This window comes from Pseudophryne corroboree, chromosome 5, assembly GCF_028390025.1.
Source record: "Pseudophryne corroboree isolate aPseCor3 chromosome 5, aPseCor3.hap2, whole genome shotgun sequence".
Classification (NCBI taxonomy): domain Eukaryota; kingdom Metazoa; phylum Chordata; class Amphibia; order Anura; family Myobatrachidae; genus Pseudophryne; species Pseudophryne corroboree.
The window spans coordinates 638,662,926-638,679,166 of record NC_086448.1 but is presented as its reverse complement, the minus strand read 5'-3'; the positions used below and the strand labels follow the sequence as shown (position 1 = coordinate 638,679,166).

Sequence of the window (16,241 nt, the reverse complement as noted above, 5' to 3'; positions counted from 1 at the left end):
GGGACAAATATGAATATTAGTGTATACATAAAAAATGGATATAAGATGGAAATAGTGAAAATGAATAAATATAGGAGCACCACATATTGCTAATTAGATTCCTATGTATAGCGCACTTATCCAGATGCACCAAACTTGTAGTATGTGGACCTGCTAACTGCTAGGATTTTCATCAAGAGGTGGTTGTAGCAAAGAAAGGGAGTCAGAGGAAGAGATGGAGCCACAATACAGAGGCTTCATTTGAGATAATAGAATGATACATAAGGAGATTTTTTGGGGGTGGGAAAGCCCCAAGGGAAGTTATTACAAACATGTGGAGACAGAGAGTACGTGAACCATATAAACAATTGGAACCAGGCGGAATCCGATATACCAATATGTACACACACAACAGTTAGAGCATCATTCCGATTTCGCTCCAACATCTGTACATTTACAACACCCGATGTTCTAAGGAGGTCTCCCATCCTTGTACTGGCTGGGCCCAGCCTTGCTTAGCTTCCAAGATCAGACGGTGTCGGGCGTGCCCAAGGTGGTATGATTGTAATAGTGATGTGGGAACATTAGACATGAGCTCAAAGTTCGCCGTATATACAAAAGGGGTACATTCAGTATCCCGGTCTGGATCAGTTTAATAAACTATATAGAACCAGAGTTATAGGCCATGTTCATAGACACCAGATAGTGTTAAATAAAGACATATAAATCCTTCCTGGAGAAAAAGGGGAAGGGAATGGAAAATGAAAAGGTTGGAATACAGGGTAAAGGACTTAACCTTTTTTAGCAAGTCACTAGAGCCCCTGATCTCCCCTGGGGGTCTCCCCGCCAGGTACTGGTCAGGCCCAAAACACTGTTTAGCTTCCAAGGTCGGCCGGGGTTGGGCATGTCCAGTGTGGTGTGGCTGTGGCATTATTCAGGAGGCAAGGATAAATTGAAAGGAGATAGGTGAGGGAGACTAGTATCCAAAGTCTGCTTACATTACAAGAAGGGTGCAATTTCATATCCGTCATTGAAGCCATTTGGGTGCAGGGTGTTCAGTTCATAGCTCCAGAACATCTCCCTCCTGGAAAGGAGGTTCGAGAGATCACCGCCTCTTTCTCCCAGGGATACCATTTCGATGCCTTTATAAGTTAGTGACTCGGGGTCAGAGTCATGGCATTGATGGAAGTGTCTTGATACAGCGTGTGTTAAGACTTTGTTCCTTACATTTCTGATGTGTTCTTGGATGCGAAGTTTCAATGGCCTCTTAGTTTTCCCAATGTACTTCATTTTGCACGGACACTCCAGGAGATAAATCACTGATGTTGTGTTGCAGTTTATAAATTCTTTGATCCGGTACTCTTTGTTGGTGTTATTGTTGAAAAAGGATTTTCTATTCTGATGGAGGTACCTGCAAATATTACATCTGCCACACTTGAAACTGTCCACACATTTTGGCATGGTGCTTCTTACTTCGGGATTTCTTAACATGCTGGGTGCCACGAGATCTTTTAGACTTTGAGATTTTCGAAAGACTAATTGAGGATCTTTGGTAAGGTAGTCCTTCAGAATGGGGTCCATTAGTAATATGTGCCAATGTTTCTTAAGTGTTTGTTTAATGAGGTTCTCATGCCTGCTATATGTGGTGATGAATTTCACTGTGTCATCCTTATTTTCTTTGTATTTGTATTTAAGAAGTTCGCCTCTGTCCATGCTTTGTGTCCTTGCAGTGGCTTCTTCCAGCAGGCGAGTGGGATACCCTTTTTCCTTGAATCTGCCCTTGTATACTTCGAGTTGTTCATCTCTGTCTTCACTGGCTTTGCAGTTGCGTGCTATTCTGTTGAATTGGGAGAAAGGGATATTGTCCTTCCACTGTTGTCGGTGGTTACTCCTGTAATGCACATAACTGTTCATGTCCACCTTCTTAATAAAATTGCTCGTGGTGACATCTTTTTCTGTATGTGTGAGGACTAAATCTAGGAACTCAATCCTTTTTGTGTCATCTGTGGCCGTGAACCTGAGATTCATATTGTTATCTGAGATATATGTTAAAAATCCTTGGATTGTTTTTTCTAAGGAGCGCTCTAATTAGAATTATCTTGGTCTTATTGCTGGACCATTAGGGAGTATATATGAAAATATGTGAACAGAGGATGAACTATTACTTCCTTATGCACAGATGCACCCAATATATTAACATATAATGATAAAAGTTGTTTTATTAAAATATACACTTAAAACAATTAGCAAACAATTAATTAAGAGCTCATTTTCACAAACATCGTTTCACCAGAAAGATATCAACAACTTGCAGGCTTTTGTGCCCATTCACTTTTGTTAGCAATAATAAACAAACTATCACCCAACGTGTTTCGTCTAAGGCGACTTCTTCATGGGTGTCTTTGGATGTGAAAAAGAAAGAAAACAAAGGATGTTTTAATGTGCAGAACAATTAAATAATTGCAAAGAGTAATAAATAGACTTTTGAGTTAAAAAAAAAATCTGGTATGGAGATAGTATGTTATTCACAATTACCTTTTTATAGGGAATTAACATATATTCTAATAATTATGCAGTTTTTGCAATCAATCGTGTCATAAACAATTTTAGTTATACATAATTTGTTCATTAATGGCAGTCAGCTGAAAGACTCCATGGTCAATACCAATTATTATTGTTTTTGTATTTTAAAACGTTTTTCAAGTTCAAGTAGGATCTTTAAACATACTTACTAATTTTCAGAATCATTAGGTTTTCATGTTTTGATGACAGAAATAGCTTTTATTCATAGATGACTGATAAATACAATACACCAAAAGTAATAGCAGACAATTGTGCCTGTACAAATAATAATAAAATGTTTAAGCTATCACTCGTGATTTTAAAAGATAGTTAATGCCAATTCTTATTGTACATTACTTACTTACACACACACACACACACACACACACACACACACACACACACACACACACACACACACACAAATATAAATATATATATATATATATATATATATATATATATCTATCATGCAGTATCTCCACTATGTGGAAAAGACAGCACTCTCCAGATTACATTTTCAAAAATAAAAAAAGTGGATAGACTTTATAATAAATATCCACTTTTTTGATTTTTGAAAATTTAATCTGGAGAGTGCTGTCTTTTCCACATAGTGGAGATACTGCATGTTGTACTATGGGCTCCATCTTTCACGAGATTGGACCATAATTGGCACCCCAGTAATTGTCTATATTATGTGAGAGTGCAGGGATTCCCATTATATATATATATATATATATATTTATTTTAACATGTAATTAATTCAATAGGTTCTGTTGGTTTATAAAAAATAAAAATAAAGTTTCATCCTGAAGCCTATAGCAATGTATTCATTAAAATTTGACGCAATGCCTCACAATTAAGGAAATGTCTGGTATTCTCTAGATCTATCTATCTCTAAGTTTCTTCTTAATTGATGCTACATAATTGATCTCCTGCAATAACTGTGTGAAATAGATTTCACAGACAAGTTAATCTACTGTGCTAAATGCTCATTGTCAGATTGTATAATGGATTGTTCTGTCTTATACTCTTTAAACAGAGGTGGTCAAAGTAAACAAGGGAAAATAAATAAATAAATAAATGTGTTTAAAATGATGATTGAATGAGATCTATTGAAAAAATGAATGGTAATAGCAGGTACTCTTTAATTAGTTTGTTGGTGCAGTGAACAGTAATGAGAGTCCCCAAAGTGTGGAAAGTCACCTCTTGTGCAACATTTAAAAAGGCACTATCACGTGTCATTGTGCTGGAGCTGTTCAGTGTCAAATTTACTTTGTTGAAAAATGATCTAGTGCCCATTTATTGCAGCAACTATGATACCAACTGTATTGAGCAAGTAATGCATGTGGATGAGAGATATTTTGAGGTGTAAGTTGGTGTAGTATGGTTAATAGTCTTATTTTAAGTAAAAGTTATTTATATTGAATACGGTAGAATACAGGTAGCCAATGGAGGGACTGGGAGTAATGGCAAATGCAGTATTTCTAGAGGGGGGTTTCCAAATGCAATCCACGATCTCCTACTCTGCGGAACATTGGAGCAAGTGCTGGAGTCTGGGGGAGCAGTAGAAGAGCCTAGTAATGTCACTGACCATTAATGTAAACATTAGTCTTTTTAGTCACTGGGTACTGTATGTGTCACAATTTAACACTATAAATCAGAGGTTCTCAAACTCGGTCCTCGGGGGCACACACAGTGCATGTTTTGCAGGTCTCCTCACAGAGGACCGAGTTTGAGAACCTCTGCTATAGATCATAGGTCTGCAAACTCGGTCCTCATTACCCAACACAGTGCATGTTTTGCAGGTCTCCTCACAGAATTGCAAGTGAAATAATTAACTCCACCTGTGGACCTTTTAAAATGTGTCTGTGAGTAATTAATACACCTGTGCACCTGCTGGGTTACCTGCAAAACATGCACTGTGTGGGGTAATGAGGACCGAGTTTGCAGACCTATGCTATAGACGGTCTATGGTATAGGCCACAGGTTCTCAAACTCGGTTCTCAGGACCCCACACGGTGCATGTTTTGCAGGTCTCCTCACAGAATCACAAGTGAAATAATTAGCTCCACCTGTGGACCTTTTAAAATGTGTCAGTGAGTAATTAATACACCTGTGCACCTGCTGGGTTATCTGCAAAACATGCACTGTGTGGGGTACCGAGGACCGAGTTTGAGAACCTCTGGTATAGGCTGTAACAAACAGATTTAAATAATATAAAACGATAAGGGGTCAGAAATAAACATCCAATAATAAATGTAGAAAAATACAACATAATAGGACCAGTACTGCATTTTCTGAGCACACATTGTCCGATTTTATGATAAGGCTCCTGTCTTTTCTTCCTGGTAGCTACTCTCTGGACCAGTGCGCTGATTGAGGACTCAGATCCACACACACAGCAAACTTGGTGGAAGGAGCTGCTATCACTGGGCATGTGCAGCAGCTCTGCTCTGACTCTTAAACTGCATGATGTGGCAGCAGCTATAGTAATAGTATTATATTCCATTGCTGTCATAATTTAAGCCACTTGCCAAGAGCAGGGGGTTTCCGGGCAACCAGAACCCCCCCCCCCGTGTTTGCTATGACTGGGAGAGCAGAGCAGTAGACGAACATTTAGCAAGGAAGACCAGCCTTGCAGCTACAATCAAAATAGATTGTAGAGGTGAGAGTCTGTATTGGGGAAGATCAGTAAGGAGACAATTGCAATAATCAAAGCAGGAGATAATGGGCCTGATGCATGTTTGGAAGTAAAGAAAAAGCAATTAACTGGGCAAAACCATGCTGCACTGCAGGTAGGGCAGATGTAACATGTGCAGAAAGCTTTAGATTTGGGTCAGGTAGTGAAGAGGATATAGATTCAGAGAACCGAACACTGAAAGATTGAGTATATAGGATAAGGAAAAAAGACTGTGTCCTGAATATCAGTATTTGTATGAGAAGAGAGTGTACAACAGTGTCTAATGCAGCAGAAATATCTAGAAGAATAAGAAGATAAGGTGTGTACACACGGTAAGATCTTTTCTTCCGATTCTGACTATATAATCAGAATCGGAAGAAAAGATAGTGCAGATCGCAAGGTGACAGTCACCTTGCGATCCCGATCCGATACCGATGCGCGGCCCCGCGCGTCGGCATCGGCCGAAAAAATAGGCTGTGCAGGCAAGTCAATCCTGACTATCTCTATAGAAGAGATAGTCAGGATTGACACTTAGCCAAAATCGTACAGAACCAGGATCGCAAGCACACTCATTATGTGCTTGCGATACTGGCTAAGTGCCGACCCGGCCCCCCGTCGCACAGTGAGAATCGGATAAGTCCGAATCTCACCGTGTGTACACTGCCTAAGCAGGTCACTGGCTGAGGAAGAGCATACCACTATATTTTGGATCTTATGAAGTTTGTCATTGAAATAGGAAGCAAAATATCTTGTGCACTGATAGTAGCTATGGTTTGGGTAATGTAGCAGTAAGAAGTGATTTTAAATGTATTAAAAAGAGGCTTGTGGTTAGAGGCGTGAGCAGAGATGAGAGATTAGATATATGTTTATTTGGAAGTGTCCAGAACCTTACAATAAGAGTGGAAGATTTGTCTTATGGGGGTAATTCAAACCTGATCGCTGCTGTGCGTTTTCACACAGCGTGCGATCAGGCACAAACTGCGCATGCACCGCAATGCGCAGACGCATTGCATGGGTACATAGCAGATCGCCGCTCAGTGATGGGTTTGTGCGATGGATCCGTTAACATGGCGATCGCAAGGAGATTGACAGGAAGAAGGCGTTTGTGGGTATCAACAGACCGTTTTCAGGGAGTGTCTGGAAAAACGCAGGCATGTCCATGCGTTAGCAGGGAGGGTGTCTGACGTCAATTCCGGTCCTGGACAGGCTGATGTGATAGCAGCGGCTGAGTAAGTCCTGGGCCGCGCAGAGACTGCACAAAATCTGTTTGTACAGCTCTGCTATACATGTGTTCGCACACTTGCACAGCTAAAATACCCTCCCCCTGTAGGCGGTGACTATCTGATCGCAGCAGTGCAAAAATCGCTTGCTAGCGATCAGGTCTGAATTAGGCCCTATATGTGAGGAAGTCACTTGGAGTGCGAGATTTAAGCCACTTTTTCTAGGTGTCTTGTTAATTTAAATTGCCACAGTTGACATCTATGTCTATGTGGAGTGTGATGGATAGCTGGAGTCACTTTTATCGAGTGCTATTTCTAGAGTTTGGTCAAGGTGTGATACTGCAATCTCAGGAAAATTGAATGTAGAAATCGGTGACAGCAGTTGTTGCAGGGAGGTGAAACTTACTAGCATTAATATTTCTGCAGGTTTGCAGAGGCTTGGTAGATTTCAGTGACATTACGCTTGAAGTAAGGTTGTAATCTGAGAGAGGGAAAGGAGTGTTAGGGAATTCAGAAACTGTGGATAGGGGGTTATTCAGAGATGGTAGCAGTTTTTGCTAAAATTTCCGCCCAGCATGTGTAGAGCTGTCCTGCAATGCAATTGCAATTCAATTGCAATCGCATTGCAGAAAGTGGCAAATAGAGGTTGACCACTGTATACACAGCCAGGCTACATATACAGGTGCACCGCCGCCATGTTTCACATCGCAGGAACGTCATCCAACCAGCGAAAAACGACCATGACACACCTGCATTTCCTGCACCACTCTCCACCAATGCTGCAACGCCGCCCCTGACCTGCCTTTTAATTACTATGTGATTGCATCCTTTTGGGATGCGATTGCATAGTTAAAGCCCGTGCATGCACAATGCGATTGCAGCACATATGCAGATGGACAAAAAAACGTCTGTATGCATTTTTTGGCTAAATAGCGTCCACTTCTGAATACCCCCCCATAGTCTGGTTAGTGGTCCTCCTGATGAGTAGTTGAGTCAGTCCATTGGAAGAGGCCAAGAGAGGAGTTTAGAGAGAGTAGCTTGGAGACATGAGGAGATTGTGGACTGTCAATAGAGAGATTGAAACCAACCATGATTATGGTGGAGATGTCAGAGGATAAGAAGTGAGGGAGAAAGACAGAAATAAAGGGGTGCACTCACCAGTTTTTAAAAAGCAGTAATATTTCAGAAGGTTGTCATCATACAACAGGATCAACGCTCTGGTCCTTGCAGAGTTGTGTATTGGATTGTTGTTGACTGTGTGAAAGGTTCAGGGGTTTCCCTCCCTTATTTCAAGATGCATGTTTTGTTTCTGTTGCACAAAAGTTATTTACCTTTTGATGGTGGAAGACTGACTTTTATTATGTGGTGTTCTATAAGAAGTAGGAGTCTGTATTTTCATGTAGTCTCAATTCCTTGTTACTTGCTTTAGATAGTAGATTTAGAGCTAGATGCATCATCGCTTGGAAAGTGATGAAATGGACAGAGATAAAGTACCAGCCAATCAGGTCCTAACTGCCATGTCACAGGCTGTGTTGGAAAATGGCAGATAGGAGCTGATTGGCTGGTACTTTTTCACTCTCCATTTTATCCTTTTCCAAGCGACGATGCATCTACTGTGTATAGAAAAGTATTGTTGATATGCTGATTTCTGTGTTAGAGTTCTTCTAAAGAAGAGAACAAGTTCTAATAAAATGGGTGTGAATGTCTATTTACATTTTTTTTTCATGTATAAGAAGGCGTACTTGTACAGAGCAAAATGCATCCACTATATATGGATTGTCTGTGGGGTATATGTGGGAACCAGCAACCCCAGTGTCAGACTGGGGCGTGAAGGACCCACTGGGGAATGCAGTGGTAGGGGTCCAGTTTTAGGGGTGTGGCCAGTCTCCAAAGGGGGTGTGGACAGACACCACATTGGTTTGCCTAACCATCAGAAAGTGCATGGTCTGGGACCCTTGATAGATATATCTAGTAAATACTACCAGTGCATGAATAATAATATATCAGATTAATAACAGAAATGCACTGTAGATAATACACTTTAGTCCTGTGCAGTATAATGTAACATATGTTTAATGCATAAGTCAAGTGCCCAGTATGGAACCTGATCCCTAGAGAAAGAGATGGGGCCCACCGGGGGTTACCCCTGAACCCCTGTAGGTCAGTCCAACCCTGAGCAAGCCTTCTTTTTTTTGCACTTTCATATATGTAGAATCTGGACATCAAGCTATTGAGATCATTTTTATTCCCTGTGCCTCATGTGCCTTTGCGACTTTGTATTGAGCAGGGCCATATTATCAAAGGAAGCTATAAAACTTTTTGAGCAAAGTACAATTATCATATCTTTTCTGAGAAAGGCAAATGTGGTGCTGGAAAGTTACAGTGTGCCCTCATGTAATGTATATATGAGGTACTCTACTAGAACAGTTAGGCTTGGACCTTCACATGGATATTTTTATTTGTAGAGGAATGATAGAGAAATTACAGTACGTAGAGAATGGACAATATTGTTTGCATCATATTTTCATATTACCTTTTGCTCCAACACGCATGTGTGTCTCATCATAATAATGTAACATTAATTTCGCAATTGTTGCTATGTGACACAAAAGTATTAATTTTAAGGGGTCTTAATAGCACACAAATAGCACATCAATCTGATTAGAGGACAATATCCCCCCCCCTCCCCCCCACATCCTATCACACTCATCGAGCCTGGCAGTGATGGGAAGGATCAGCATCAACTGATAGTGAAACTAAGGGGTACATTTACTAAGCAGTGATAAGAGCGGAGAAGTGAGCCAGTGGAGAAGTTGCCCACGGCAACTAATCAGCACTGAAGTAACATCTATAATTTGCATACTATAAAATGATACAGAGCTGCTGATTGGTTGATGGTGAAATTTCTCCACTGGCTCACTTCTCCATTCTTATCACTGCTTAGTAAATGTACCCCTAAATGCTTAATTGAAGTTTACCTCATATTATTATGCCATACGACTGTTTCAATCTCCATAGATTTTTTACCTGTAGTCCAAGTCTAAAAATGTTGTATACTGAAGCTATGGGTGTTTGCTGATTGTTTGATCATAAGGAGGCAATTTCTTTTCTGCAGGTTTCCCTAAAATATTAATATTTGCAATTTTAGATCCCTTTATGCAAAGACAAATGATTCATTGAATAGAACATTCTTTAAATATTTCTTACGCTTAAAACGTGTAGAATCATTTTGTGTGTGTGGAGACTTTTATATCTGCTTTATACATGGAATTGGCTTATATTATATGGTCTTGCAACAAGAGTAATATTTAAATCCATTTAAGTCAAGAAACAAAATAACATATCCCTATGTATTACGGTCTCTGGATTAATCTTTTGTGCAGATTGACAACACAAATGAGGACAATTAGCTGTATATTTCTCAGTATTAATGATTAATTCTTTTGTGAAATGCAAAATATGAACAATACAAGTTCTATGCATATCTTTGTCTTCTGACAAGTTTCCTATTATTTTCTCAGTAATATACGTGAGTAATTAATAAACAATTTGGTACACTGAGGAAACAGCAACTTGGCAAATGTTCTAAGGGATACAAAATCTCAGGGAAGGTGGTGTATTATTAGAAATAGTAAGTAATTACTTATGTAAGCTTTCTTTTAAAATTCTGAGAACATTAACTACTAATTACCTACTAATTAGCACTACTTCAGCAGGTGTTTGCACTTAACCATTGAGTAAAACCCCTGTGAAAAACAAACTCCATGCCTCCTCTCCTCTCAAGATTACTGCATCCTCCCACAGGACAATGCAATATGTTCTAGGTGCACCAATGCTACTTACAAGTCAATACTTAGTTTCATGATTGTTAAACTATAATCAACCCTCCCCCGTCCTAATGTACAAAATAAAATAATACTAAACATAAACTTTTAATGCAAATTACAATAAATCTAGCTATTACAAAAGTACCATGAAAACAGCTTTTATTGTGGATGGAGACAGATTGCATGCCTGCCTTGCATGTTAATGAGACTTCTACAATTATAACAAGTGACTATTAGTCACATATTTGTTACTAACAGATTTTCATTCTGTTTATCTTTAGTAACAGAAAATTAGCTTTAAAAGGTTTTGGAGATTCTTGAAGGGGTTTTGATTTTTTTTTAATTAAAAGAGATAAGATATATAAACAAAGCACATAGAACGTTTTTTGATTAATTTGTAAATACTAATTTCTTACCAGGTCAGCCATTGTTATCCACACTTATTAAATACATATCATACTGCTGCTACATAGGATTTAGTTTAATGCATGTTGCATATCTGCAGGTAACATGCGTGGTTAACCCTGGCATATTGCATTGTATAAACAAAGGTCATTGGAGGCTAATTCTGGTTATTTGCAAGTTTTTTTTTATTCTGCCAGGTTTCTATTTTTCTTATAACTGCATGAAAAATGTGTTTTTTCTAATCAATGTATAGTTTGTTCAAATTATATCATTTGAGTTTGTATTAAGTTTTTTTTTAAAATGTTTAAGGGGCTTCCTTGCATTATCAGTATAAGGTGAAATGTACTAAAGTAAGTTTTTGGTATTCTGATCACATGCTGTCTAAGCTATCTTGTCTGCCGAACTGAAGAAAAAAACAATATAAAAAGTTATATTCTGTAAGAGCTCACCCTACTGAGCATTTCTCCCTATCCTGTAGGGGAGACACAAAAAATAAATCAGGCACCCAAAACTAGAGATATGCGGGTTCGGATTTACCCGGATTTACTCTGATTTACCAGGATTTCAAAACGGCATATTATTATTTTATTTTGTTTATAAACACCTCTATATACATAAGTGCACAGTGACTTTCCGCACAAGCTATATGTGGGCAAAACTATTAGACTTCTAAAGGAAAGGATAGCGATGCACCGCTTCTCGATAAAGAAAGATCTAATCAAACTTGACTCTAATACGCCACCTGTGGCAAGACATTTTGCCATGTGTAAACATAAGTTTACAGACTTTTGCTGTATGCCGATAGATCATATACTACCGCTTCGACGAGGCGGTGACTGTGGTAGACTGTTATTACAAAGAGAATGTTTTTGGATCTATCAATTAAACACGATGGCCCCTGTGGGTCTAAATGAGGGTCAATCCCTCAATTATTTTATATGAGAGAGATATAATCTGATGGTGGTGTTATCTGCTTATCTTCTTTTGTTATTGGCTTATTATGTTTATGCATTTATGTGTATGTACAGTGTTCATGGTCTTTATGCATGTACAATTTTGTATTTTTATTTTGTATGTATTTAGGGCTGTTGAATACCCCTGTGCTGTTTGTTTGCAGACACCACTCAAATGCTAAGTATTTCACATGATTTATGTATTTATTTGAACGGATGGCTATCGTTTCCAGGCGGCAGTGGCCTATGGAATTCTGTGAGCCTCTAGTTGTCATGGTAACGAAAGCGCCCTCCTTTGTATCCCTGATTATGTATTTCATATCGCGCTAGCTGGTCCGTGGGACCGGATGTTGTCACTGGCCACCGGTGGTTGGCACAGCTGTTTACACATGGTTGGCGAGGTTGTCTGCGCACACGTGACCGGATATAGCTTGCAGTCATGTGGTTGGCATTAGCAGGCGTTATTGGGATGTTGCTGCGGGTTCCTTAGCAACGAAGGATACTTCCGGATGTGGTGCCCGTGGAGGCGGCGGTCATTTGAAATCTATCCAGGTGAGTGTAGTCTGCAATCAGTACATGGGGTATTTAACTGCTCTGTTGGGGATGCATCATTAGCTCATGACTAAGTTGTGAGTGGCACACTGAAATGACTGTTGAGCCTACAGGATGACCAATTTGTTGTATACTACCTGATGATGAGTATTCATATGCTATCATGCTTTCCGTGCTTTTTGATCATTGATTGGCCTCTTGTTTATTATGCAGTTTTTTGATATCTATCTATCTATCTATCTATCTATCTATCTATCTATCTATCTATCTATATTTATTAGAGATGTGTGACAGGCACTTTTCGTGTTTTGTGTTTTGATTTTGGTTCTAATTTCCCACTCGTGTTTTGGTTTTGGATTGGTTTTTGCCAAAACCACCCTTTTGTATTTTGGTTTTGGATCTGGATGATTTAAAAAAAACCCCATAAAAACAGCTAAATTCACAGAATTTGGGGTAATTTTGATCCTACAGTAATATTACCATCAATAACATTCATTTCCACTCATTTCCAGTCTATTCTGAACACCTCACAATATTGTTTTTAGGCCAAAAGGTTGCACCTAGGTGGCTGTATGACTAAGCTAAGCAACACAAGTGTGCGGCAGAAACACCTGGCCCATCTAGGAGTGGCATTGCAGTGGCAGACAGGATGGTAGATTTAAAAAATAGGCCCCAAACAGTACATCATGCAAAGAAGAAAATTAATTGCAATGAGGTTGCTGTATGACTAAGCTAAGCGACACAAGTGTACGGCACAAACACCTGGCCAATCTAGGAGTGGCACTGCAGTGGCAGACAGCATGGCACTTAAAATAAAATAGTCCCCAAACAGTACATCATGCAAAGAAGTAAAACAGGGGCAATGAGGTAGCTGTATGACTAAGCTAAGCAACACAAGTGTGCGGCACAAACACCTGGCCCATCTAGGAGTGGCACTGCAGTGGCAGATAGGATGGCACTTAAAAAAAACTAGGCCCCAAACAGTACATTGTGCAAAGAAGAAAAAGATGTGCAATGAGGTAACTGTATGACTAAGCAAAGCGACACAGACAATTGGCCCATCTAGGAGTGTCACTGCAGTGTCAGACAGGAGGGCAGATATGAAAAAAGGCCCCAAACAGCACATCATGCAAAGATGGAAAAGAGGTGCAAGGAAGTAGCTGTATGACTAAGCTAAGCGACAAAAACAATTGGCCCATGTAGGAGTGGAATTGCAGTGTCAGACAGGATGGCACTTTAATAAAAATAGTACCCAAACAGCACATCATGCCAAGAAGTAAAAGAGGGCAATGAGGTAGCTGTATGACTAAGCTAAGCGACACAAGTGTGCAGCAAAAACACCTGACCCATCTAGGGTTGGCACTGCAGTCCCACTGCACTAATGGTGGATACCAGACGCACGTCGAACACCAGCATATTTGTTATGGCCTCAGTAATCCTCTTTGCAACAGGGTATATGTAAATACGGCAGTATCACTGGAATTATAAGGCAGTACCACTGGACATATATACGGCAGGATCACTGGACTGGATTTATACACCAGTAACACAGGAATTATATGGCAGGATCACTGGATTTATACGGCAGTACCACTGGACATATACGGCAGTACCGCTGGACATATATGGCAGTATCACTGGACATATACAGCAGTATCACTGGACTGGATTTATATGCCAGTACCACTGGAATTATACGGCAGTATCATTGGAATTATACGGCAGTATCACTGGACATATATACGGCAGTATTACTGGACTGGACTTATACGGCAGTACCACTGGAACTATACAGCAGGATCACTGGAATTATACAGCAGGATCACTGGATTTATACGGCAGTACCGCTGGACATATACGGCAGTATCAATGGACATATACGGCAGTATCACTGGACATATATGGCAGTATCACTAGACTGGACTTATACGCTAGTACCATTGGAATTGTACGGCAGGGTCACTGGATTTATACGCCAGTACCACTGGAATTATACAGCAGGATCTCTGGAATAATACGGCAGGATCACTGGATTTATAAGGCAGTACCGCTGGACATATACAGCAGTATCAATGGATATATACAGCAGTATCACTAGACATATACGGCAGTATCACTGGACTGGACTTATACGCCACTGGAATAATATGGCAGGATCACTGGAATTATACGGCAGGATCGCTGGATTTATACGGCAGTACCGCTGGACATATACGGCAGTATCAATGGACATACACGGCAGTATCACTGGACATATACGGCAGTATCACTGGACTGGACTTATACGCCACTACCACTGGAATTATACAGCAGGATCACTGGATTTATATGCCAGTACCACTGGAATTATATGGCAGGATCACTGGAATGATACGGCAGGATCACTCGATTTTTACGGCAGTACCGCTGGACATATACGGCATTGTCACTGGACATATATAGCAGTATCACTGGACTGGATTTATACGCCAGTACCACTGGAATTATACCCCAGGATCACTGGAATTATATGGCAGTATCACTGTATTTATACGGCAATTCCACTGGACATATACGGCAGTATCAATGGATATATACGGCAGAAAAAGATGTGCAATGAGGTAGCTGTATGACTAAGCAAAGCGACTCAAACAATTGGCCCATCTAGGAGTGTCACTGCAGTATCAGACAGGAGGGCAGATATGAAAAAAAGGCCCCAAACAGCACATCCTGAAAGATGAAAAAGAGGTGCAATGAGGTAGCTGTATGACTAAGCTAAGCGACACAAACAATTGGCCCATGTAGGATTGGAATTGCAGTGTCAGACAGGATGGCACTTAAATAAAAATAGTACCCAAACAGCACATCATGCCAAAAAGTAAAAAAGGGCAATGAGGTAGCTGTATGCAGGGCCGGATTAACAATGTGGCGGATGGAGCTGCGGCTCCAGGCACCCCACTGAAAATAGGCCCACAGAGTTCCCTTCCAGTGCAGCCAGTGGTGACAGGAAAAAAATAAATCCTGTCATCAGCAGCAGCACACTCACCTTCTTGCCGCCCAGTCACACATCCACCCCGAACCGGCCGGCTGAAGTCCCAACCACCCGTGGGCTTCATATCCAAAACTAGCTGCAACTGTCTGAATGTGCCCGAGGCTCCGCCCCCGGGTCCGTCCGAGGCCCAGCCCCCATCCCGACCCGAAGCTCCGCCCCCTGCATCCGATTTTACACTGTCTTGTGTGGAACAGCACAAACTGTACAACAGTACAGTAGAAGAGCAAGGTAGGTGCTGCAGTGGTCACAATGTCAATACATACATTTATTAAGTAAGAGGAATGGGAGTATAGCTTAATTATATTAAAAAAGGGGGAGGGGGGACAGGCAGCTCATGTCATAGAAATATATAAGGGGGGTGGTTAGTGGGCATACGGTACATACACATGTATGGAGGAACAGGGCCAAAAGTGCAATATAAAGGGGTTCAGGAGGTACAACTTAAATATAAAAGAAAGGATATAGGTACAACGTAAATAATATATATAATGGGGGTAGGTGACATCATAACTTAATATGTAAGGGGGCATGTCGCATAAATGAATATAAGAACATATTACCATCAGTATAAACCGCTGCACCTGTGTATAATGCCCACATGTATATACTGCTGCCCCTGTGTATAATGCCCACATGTATATACTGCTGCCCCTGTGTATAATGCCCACATGTATATACTGATGCAAATGTGTATAATGCCCACATGTATATACTGCTGCACCTGTGTATAATGCCCACATGTTTATATTGCTGCGCCTGTGTATAATGCCCACATGTACAGTATATACCGCTGCACCTGTGTATAATGCCCACATGTATATACCGCTGCAAATGTGTATAATGCCCACATGTATATACTGCTGCACCTGTGTATAATGCCCACATGTATATACTGCTGCGCCTGTGTATAATGCCCACATGTATACTGCTCACCTGTGTATAATGCCCACATGTACAGTATATACCGCTGCACCTGTGTATAATGCCCACATGTATATACCGCTGCAAATGTGTATAATGCCCACATAT

The 16,241-nt window shown here is 40.4% G+C and overlaps 1 pseudogene; it reads right to left on the bottom strand.

Moving 5' to 3' along the window:
• Nucleotides 1–430: 430 nt before the first annotated feature.
• On the bottom strand, nt 431–549 carry LOC134930386 (5S ribosomal RNA; annotated as a pseudogene).
• Nucleotides 550–16,241: the final 15,692 nt, after the last annotated feature.